General features: G+C 47.8%; 1 long non-coding RNA gene across 1 annotated transcript; it reads left to right on the forward strand.

Annotated features, from left to right (window-relative positions):
- On the forward strand, window positions 1-5,754 carry LOC138428505 (uncharacterized). The gene is made up of 2 exons (XR_011252474.1): window positions 1-217; window positions 3,266-5,754. It is a non-coding gene; the product is annotated as an uncharacterized lncRNA (long non-coding RNA).
- Window positions 5,755-9,705: the final 3,951 nt, after the last annotated feature.

The raw sequence follows: 9,705 nt of genomic DNA on the forward strand, positions 1-9,705 counted from the left end.
GCGTGCCTGCCAGATAGAACCCACACTAGGAAACGGAAAGTAGAAATCTGGGGTTGCTAGAGACCCACCCCTGGAGGGAAGGAAGACTTCGGAGGGGCCCGCTGCCCTCCCTAGGCAGGAATGAATTTAAAAATTCCAGCCCCTGTGAAATCAGGAGAGGGGGGAAGAAGCTGAAGCCCAGAAAAGCAGGAACTCTGCGGACAGCTGACTCATAAAGGTAGGCTTTTAGGTTAGGCTGCCCTCGGGCAAAATTCTCCCTCTCCGATCAGTTCCACTGTTTTCTGATTATCCTGCTGCCTGATAGCCTAAAAACAGAGATTAACGTGGAGCGTTATCTATTTAAAATGCAGCCCTCCCTGGGAATGGTAATAAGCCATCAGGCACTGACAGGTTGTTGTGAACTGGTTTCATTCAGGGAGTGGGAATTAGAATGGAGAAAATGGAGACAGTGTAATCAGTCAAGCCTCTCTTTTATGCACACGAGGAAATCCGTGGTCGAGAGAGGAAGCCTCAGGTTCAAGAGCACAGAAGGTCAACGGCAGAGTGAGGTTACAGCTACTGCTCTTGGTCTGCGGGATCGCACAACTCCTATTCCCTGGCACAATGGCTTGCTTTATTTTTAATAGTCACACGTGCATGCATGCTAAGTCACTTCAGTTGTGCCCAACTCTTTGCGACACCATGGACTGTAGCCCACCAGGCTCTCCTGTCCATGGGATTCTCCAGGCAAGGTTGCCATACCCTTCTCCAGGAGATCTTCCCGATCGAGGGATCGAACCTGCGCCTCCTCCATTGGCGGTGGGTTCTGTACTGCTGAGCCACATAGGAGGCCCTCAGATAGTCATAAAGGTTGAGCATCTCCCCTGGGCCAGGGCAGGAAGAGCTGAAGACACAGCAGGCGTGGCCTTCACTGCATGGAGCTTGTAGTCTAGTTTGGGAGACTGATAAAAAGCCGCCACCTGGGAAATCAGGCCGACTGCAGCTGTAAAGGAGGACAACAAGGAACGTCATGAAGAGGGAGGACTGTTTCATATTAGGTGGCAGAGAAGGTCTCGGGGGCACTCAAGGAGGGCTCTGGAGGGTACGAGAGATCAGCCTCCAGAGTGCAGGGCAAGTACAAACAAGGGCTAAATCAATCCTTGAGCAAAGAAAAAACTGCACATCATCTGGAAACAGAGAGGGCCCAGTTGCCTGAGTGCTGGGCTTCAAAGATCTGAGTTCACACCATGAGCCCGCTACCTACCAACTCTGCCTACACCGCTCGGGCCCAGAATTGAGGTTGTAAGATACAGTGGTTACGCCTGGTGTCTTCATCTTGATGGCCACTAAGATGAGGACTGACCAGCCTCACAGTTCACTTGCCTTCTACTTTGGGCACTTCACCACTACACTCTATGGCTACATTTTCCATTTCTAAGGAATATAAAGTTGTCTTTTACACTCACTTCTTGGCTCTAATATCTTAATATTGTCTCCCCTGTGGTTTCCTTTCAAAATCCTGACACGTCTTCCAATCATATATCAGATCTTTAGTTCACTGTTCTGTTATTTGGTTGGACTGAAAAGCATACTGATTCGTCTGCACTCGGATTTTAATAACATTTTGGCTCTGTATTTTCATTTCTGCTGCCACTAACAAATGCCAGCCTCTGTGAATTTCTTAAACTGCCACTTGAAGATTAAAAAACAAGGATACCATCTGGTGAATCCTGAAAAAGTTTAAATAAATATTTCTTTTACTGTTGTATCATTTCTTTGTGAGTCCAATTAGCATGGCTCCTACCCACCCCCATTCAGTATTTCTTTATTTATACTTTGAGTGGATATATAACGTACAGTCAAAAAAAGTGTGATATATTTTCTCAAATCGAACACACTCACACAGAGCATCAGATTAAGAAACGGAAGATTATAAACTCCTCAGGAATTCTTCCATGACTTTTTAAAAAAGCAAGTTCTTTTCATGCTATTTATTTGGCCGTGCCAGACCTTCGACTGCAGCCCACGGGTCCTAGTTTCTGTGCTGTGTGCTTAGTCGCTCAGTCGTGTCTGACTCTTTGTGACTCATGGACCGTAGCCCGCCAGGCTTCTCTGTCCATGGGGATTCTCCAGGCAACAGTGCTGGAGGATGTTGCCATGCCCTTCTCCAGGGGATCTTCCCCACCTAGGGACTGAACCCAAATCTCCGGAATTGCAGGCGGATTCTTTACTGATTGAACCACCGGGCAGCCCAAGAGTACTGGAGTGGGTAGCTTGGCCCTTCTCCAGGGGATCTTCCCGACCCAGGAATCAAACCGGGGTCTCCTGCGTGCATTGCAGGCGGATTCTTTACCAGCTGAGCTCTGGTTCCCTTCCCAGGGGTCAGACCCAGTTCCCCTGCATTGGGAGAGGGGAGCCTTAACCACTGGACCACCGGGCAAGTCCCCCTTCCATGAAGTCACTAAGTCCTCCCGTGTGATCACTATCACAACTTCTATTGTGATAGCCCAGACAAGCTGTGCCTCCTCTGGAGTTTTCACAGATGAGCACATCCACTCATAGTGTTGTGCCTGCGTGCTTCACTCCGTATTATTGTCACACTGATCCAGGATTCATCGCCTGGACGGGTTTACATCATTTGTTCCGAGCACTGTATAGGATTCCACGGTGGGAACAGACTGCAATGTACTTATCCTTTCTACAATTATCTTTGCATAATCTTTGAGCAGTTAATACAAATCCACATCCCTCAAACCCCTTTCCACCAACCACTCATTCATTCTCCTTCTAGGAAACACACAGTTACTGAGTTTTTTGTGAGATCACTGTTTTGTTTTGTTTTTTTGGAACTGCCCTGTCATATCAGGGTTACAATTACAGCTTCATAACCACATTCTAATTGATGAACTGCTGTCCTAACAATACTAATCAATCATATATGTCCATTACAGTTTACACAATATATTTTTAAAATCTACTGTCTCACTTATTTAATTGTCTCCAAAACTTACAGAGTAGGCACAGGGCTGTTGTTGTTGCTGTTTAGTCGTGTCTGACTCCTTGTGACCCCATGGGCTGATCCCAGGTTCCTCCGCCCATGGGGTCTCCCAGGCAAGAATACAGGAGTAGGTAGCCATGCCCTTCTCCAGGGCACAGGGGTTTAGGACTGACATTTAACAGATGGACTATCTGGAACCCAGGAAAGTCCTCTGCCTAAGAAGACGTTAGGTTTTAAGTGGCAGAGTGGATTTCTGACTCTCAAACCTGGAACTCTTTCTACACTCAGGAGCCAAAGCCGATGCCTGAGCGACGATGGGAAAACCGACAGAATCTGCGCCGGGGCTCCCGGGGCTCCCAGGCCCCCCGCGGGACCCGCTCCGGCAGGGTCAGGCGCTGAGCCCGGGGCTCCCTCCGCGTCCCCTCCAAGAGTCCTGGAGGCCTGCAAAGGAGCCGGCGAGACTCTTGGTTTCCGATCCCACGCTCCTTTCCCGCCAGAATTTTATTTAGTCACAGAAATTTGGGTATTTGCTCTTGCGTGTTTCCCAAGAGACAGATTAAAAAAAAGTCACCTGCCCACGAACTGACCGCCTCCCCCACCTTCCGCCCTCATTCACCAGCCCGCTCTGTGTTTGTTGAGGTCTGAAGCTCAGAAAGTGATTCATTTCCTCTTTTTCTTTGAGTTTCCTTTCTCTGCCTGTTACCATTTTCCTTTCTCTGAAGAGCTCAGCAAAACGGTCCTGTTTCTAACCGCCTGATGCTGGGTGGGGTTTTGGCCTGTTATGCTTAGCCAGCAGCAGCTGTTAGTGTTTCCAGGCGGGCTTCTGTGTTTGGGGTGAGGCACGTGCCCACGTGAACCACGTGCCCACTGAGCCGGGACCTTCAGGGTGGAGGAGCCGGCACTTTCCTGCCCTGCCCTTCTCTTTCTGGGAATGCTGGTGGCGGGAGACGGATGGAGAAGACTCAGTTTTCCTGAGTCTTGCGGATGTGACATCCACTGAGGTAGCTGTTTGCCTGTATTATTCAATTCTGTGGGCTTCCCAGGTGGCTCAGTGGTAAAGAATCCACGGAGCAGTGCAAGAGCCTTGCGTTTCATCCCTGGGTGGGGAAGATCCCCTGAAGAAGGAAATGGCAACCCACTCCAGTATTCTTGTCTGGGAAATTCCATGGTTGGAAGAGCCTGGTGGGCTACAGTCCATGGGATGGAAAAAGAATCAATCATGACTTAGTGACTAAACAACAATTCAACTTTATACTAAAAAAAAAAAAAAAAAGCCCTGTAGGGTACCTAGCAGTATTATTCTCTCTTCCCCAAATAAGAAACCTCAGCTTAGAGAAGTGAAGGAGCTTGTTTAAGTATACATTTAAGTAAATAGTGAAGGTGGTAGACAAAAAAAGAAAAAAGGTGTGAGAGACTTTTATACAAAACTCCTCCATTAACCCAGCTGTGTCTATATAGTGTAATTCTTTGAGACTTAGATCATTACATCAGAACTTTTACTATTGTTGAAGAAGTTAAAGCTAATTATTCCAGCATTTCAATGACCACCCTAAATTTGACAGATTTAAAACTATCCCCTGGGGGTTTTGATGAAGATGAGGATGAAGGTTGGCTCTGGGTAATTCAAGCAGCTAGTCTGGGGGAAAGGTCGCAATGAGGGGTGGGGGTCGTGCCGCGGCTGTGTGCGCGGTTCTGTTGGAGGGGATCCGTAGGACAATCAGTGACCTGTTATACCAGTGAGCCAAAAAATGTGGGGTACAGACCTGTTTGCATGGACAGTGAAGAGAGATCGACAAATTCTTCAGCAAAGGAATGAATGAATGTCAAGGAACTGGCGTTTTACAGGCAGACTGAAAGCAAGAGGCAGCTCCACTGGAAGACTTTTACGATACAGTTAGACTGAAATCACATGCTCTGTTGGCAACCCAAAGGTCACCTGGAAGAAAGATGGGCTAGGACTGATGCCACAAGAAGAGCCTGAGAGCCAAAACTAAGACTCGATGCAGCCAAGTAAATAAAGTGAATGTTTCTGACAGAAGAATCTATGCTTATTAGAAAAGAGAGAGGGATCTGACAAGGCCGTGGGGCTTCTGCCACTGCTGCTGCACACCTTGGATCAGACCTTGTTCTGAATTCAGCCTTTGCTCCTCAGAAGCTGAGGTCTCCTGACGTTGCTGACAGTGTCATTGTGCGCTATCTCCCCCTGGCATGTAGGAGCTTAGTTAGTTCCCCAACCAGGGATCGAACCCGTGTCCCTTGCATTGAATTCTTAACCAGTGGACCAGGAGGGAAGTCTCTTAAAACTCCTTATAGAGTTATCTACCTTGTTTCCATTGAATTGAAATACCACGTTCAACATAGAGTTTATTCTCACCTGTTTTGAGGCCTGTATCATTAACTCTTTGCTCTGTTCAACTATTTCTCTTTATGATAAATGGAAGGGCTAGTTCTTAATTTGTTGCGTTCCTCATAGGAATCTCCCTGGTACTTTAACTGGAATTGTATCACGTTCATGGAAACATTGGGCAGACTTCTCAGCTAGGAGTAATTCTTCCTTCACGTCCTTCAGGACACAAGCAGGATTCTTCATTTGGGTTTTGCGTATGCCTTGGGGAGTGCATTTATAATAATTTCTTTGCATTATACATGGGTGCTATTTTTGGAAAAATATTTCCTATGTAGTGAGTGTTGGGCTATTGGAAGGCATTGCAATTTTAGAACACTGATATCCTATCTCACCTGAGAGCTCTAATAAAATTTCTGGTGGCCCTTCTGTCCCCCTTTTGGTCCTGCTAAGAACGTCAGGGTGGTGGGGGCTTCCTGGTTTCACTCTGGTTGCGTCTCCATCTCCTTCTCCCTCCCTCCACCCCCGCTCCCCACCCAGCACCCGTGCAAGCAAGCGCGAGCATACGCGCCGCGCACACACACACACACACACACACACACACACTCCCATCTGTCCTCTTCCCCACGTGGACAGCTCCGAGTGGCATCTCCTCCTGGGCACTGTTCCCCCAAACACCCCTATCCTATTTGGGAATAAGAACAAATGGGCAGGGGCTTCCCTGGCAGTCTAGTGGTGAAGAATCCACCTGCCCATGCAGGGGACCTGGGTGCTCTCCCTGGTGGGGAAATATCCCACATGCCCTGGGGCAACCAAGCCTATGCCCTGCAGCTACTGATCCGGCACTCTGGAGGCCGAACTTCATGCACCGCAAGGAAGTGTAGCCCCGCTCACTGCAACTAGAGGACGCCCACCCTGCAGCAGTGGAGATCCGGTGCAGCCCAAACAAACAGGTAAATCTTGAAGGAAAAAAAAAGAACAAATGCACAAATGCTCACTCGGTTTTTTTCCTTTGGCTCTGGCAGGTGGTTTTTCAGATTTTATTTGGAGACCCCCAAAAGCCTTTAGAGCGGAGCAGGAATTCTATCTTTGAACAATAAAAATCTGAGCACTCTGGTGGCAGTGTGGGCAATGGATAGAAAGGTTTCTAAGAAGAGACGAGCAAAAATTAGCATCAAAAACAGTCAGACTGGCTGCAGTGTGAACAGATGAAAGAGGAGAGGTTTGTGGAGGGGAGGCTGGGGAGGAGCCCTGCGGCCCTGGCGAGGGGCTGGCCCGGAAGCAGAGATAACAGAGCATCCCGCGTTCAGGAGGACTTCCTGCAGATTGGCTGCGAAGGTGCAACAGGGGGAGGGCTGGAGGGTGGGGTCTCCTGGGGGGCGTCTTGGGGTGGGGATGGTGCTCCGTGTGGACATTACAAACCTGGAGGTTGAGTGGATGTTCTAAGAGTTCGCTTAAAAAAAAAATCATTTGTTATTCTCCTTTATTTATTTTTAAACCGTATTTATTTATTTTTGGCCAAGCTGCCTGGCATGTGGGGTCCTAATGCCCCACCAGGGATTGAACCCAGGCCCCTTGCAGTGGAAACCCAGGGCTGAGCCCCGGGACCACCAGGGAAGTCCCAAGACCTCACTTCTGAACCGTACAAATTTCAAGTGTGAGAACGTGCTGGTGGATGTGGGGAAGTTACACACTGAAGTTTGCACTGTGGGTGGTGTGGGGGGAAATCTCAGAGAATCGTCTGCGGGAAGGCTGGAGACCGAGCGGGGGACAGGAGGGAGTCAGGGGGCTTGCATGGCCTCTTCCAAGAAACGGAGCAGCTCAGGGAACCTGGGAAGGCCGAGAGAAAGACGGGCACCCGCAGGACGCTTGGGGGCAGCGCTAATTCCCAAGGGTGCTCCCTCCAGCGTCCCCCTCTGCGCTTCCAAATTTTTCAATATGGAGGTTTATCGTTTGGGGTTTTTTTTGGCCATTCTGTGTGGCTTGCAGGGTCTTAGTTCCCCGACCAGGTATCAAACCCATGCCCCCTGCAGTGGAAATGCAGAGTCCTAACCACTGGACTGCCAGGTTTGTTGTTAAAGATAAATATTTCTATAGAAAAAAAATGAGAGAGAGGCAGAATTTAAAAGCCTAGTATGTGTGATCTCTTCTAATTATGGTCTAACTTTTTAAAAAATTATTACTATCAAACAATGACTGTGATGAATGAGGTGTAGAGTAAGAAGGTTTGGATTCCAGAGGCTACTTGCTTACTTCTTAGTGCTGGGAATTTAGGCAACCAACCTTCCCTTCCTTCAGCTTTGGTGTCCTCAACTGCTCTGCCCCAGGGGTCCAAGGACTGGAGGACCGTGGAGAACAAGCCTGTAAGGTCTGAGCTCAGGTGGAGTTTGACTGCAAAGGGGGAAGTGAAAGTGAAAGTCGCTCCGTTGTGTCCGACTCTTTGCAACCCCATGGACTATACAGGCCAGAATACTGGAGTGGATAGCCTTTCCCTTCTCCAGGGGATCTTCCCAACCCAGGGATGGATCCCAGGTCTCCAGCATTGCAGGCGGATTCTATACCAGCTGAGCCACCAGGGAAGCAAAACCGGGAAGTAGATGATGAACAAGCCAGTCAGGTAGACACAACTGATTTCCTGCTAGCTAGTCCCCTGGAGGATAGGGATGTGCGATTTTAGACAGGACGATGAGGAGCGCTTCCTGAGAATAAAGCCTCTGTTCTGAGACTTGAATAGCCAGAAGGCTCTAGACGAGGACAGATAGGGAGAAAGCATTCTAGGCTCAGTAAAGAGCACGGGCAAAGGCTCAGAAGCAGGAAGCAAACTGGGAGAGCTTGAGGAGGAAGACCAGGGGAGCCCCACTCAGGGGAATCCAAGGCTGGCAGCTCTGTAAGTGCCACTGATCGTGGGTGCCTTAGTTTAGGTTAGGCACAAATGAGGGCAATTGAGAGCTCAGCCTCCCTCCATTTCCAAGTCTCTGTGGTGTGAAAATGTATTCCCTACTAGAGGAAGCAACTGCTGATTAGCCACACAGCTGGATAACAATTCCGCTTGCACCAGTAATGCTCAGAGCTTCCGGATGCTCAGTACACCTTCTAGTTCCCTATTGCCCTCCTGTTATCAATTGTGTCTCTGTTTTTAACAATTTTGACCACACCCTGTGGCATGTGGGACCTTAGATCCCAGTCAGAGATCAAACCCTGCCGCCTGCATTAGAAGGCAGAGTCTCAGCTCCTGGACATCTGGGAAGTCCCGCCAACGTCTTTGTTTTGCCTCTTCTGGATCCTAATCACCGTGCATTTCAGCTCTGCCTCCGCCCCATTCACAAGGTATGAGCTCTGGGTCAGTTGTCTATGTATTATTGTTTTTAATCCTTTTTTGCTAAACGTACTGATTCTGGATATCCAGGTTTCTTTTGCCTTCTGATGGCAATTAAGAGGTCTGTTTTTTTCCCTTTCCCTAGCTAGTTTGTTTAAATTGTGAACTGTAACACTCAAACAGAAAAGTATACAAAACACAAATAATTTTTACTTAGCTGTTACTATACGGTAAAAATATTTTCATGTGTCACATAATTGCACAATAAGTTATAATCCACTTTCAGTTACTCACTGCTAATTCATATTTATTTTATTTTCACCAGAGTGTAAGCTGTTTGATGTCAAGCATCATTGCTCAGGGCTTCCCTGGTGGCTCAGTGGTAAAGAATCCACCTGCCAATGCAGGAGACCCGGGCTTGATCCCTGGAGTCGGGAAGACCCTCTGGAGAAGGAAATGACAACCCACACCAGTATTCTTGTCTGGGAAATCCCATGAACAGAGGAGCCTGGCAAGCTACAATCCAAGGGGTTGCAAAAGAGCTGGACACTTAGCGACCAAACAAGAACAGCAAATCATTTCTCAAGTGCCTTTTCATCCTCTCCATCAGTGTACACACATTATCTGAGAGGTTTGCTAAAACGTGTATTTCCAGGCTAGGGTCCTAGAGACTGTGATTCACTAGCCTGAAGTCAGGCAGGTCTGCATTTTAAATAAGGTCGTCAGTTGATTCTGTGGTTGTATTTGCACAGATTACACTCAGACAATCACTGCTTTTTAACTCTTACACAAGACTGAATTACCTTCCTACTAGCTACTCATTGACAACCGAAAGATCATTTTGTTTATCATAAGATATTATGGGTTCTAATGAACTTAGACAGCATTTAGTAATAGCTTCTTCAATGAAATGCTCCAAGCTGGTTGGATTTATTTAGTTGTTGAAAATCAGTAATTCAGTTAGAGAATACACAGGTCATCCTGACTTATTTTCGCCATTCTCCTGAGACTTGTTGGACTGTCTCACTGCCATTTCTTACAGGTTAAAAAAAGCACAAACAAGCTTGA

This window comes from Ovis canadensis, chromosome 23 (genome assembly GCF_042477335.2).
Source record: "Ovis canadensis isolate MfBH-ARS-UI-01 breed Bighorn chromosome 23, ARS-UI_OviCan_v2, whole genome shotgun sequence".
NCBI lineage: Eukaryota > Metazoa > Chordata > Mammalia > Artiodactyla > Bovidae > Ovis > Ovis canadensis.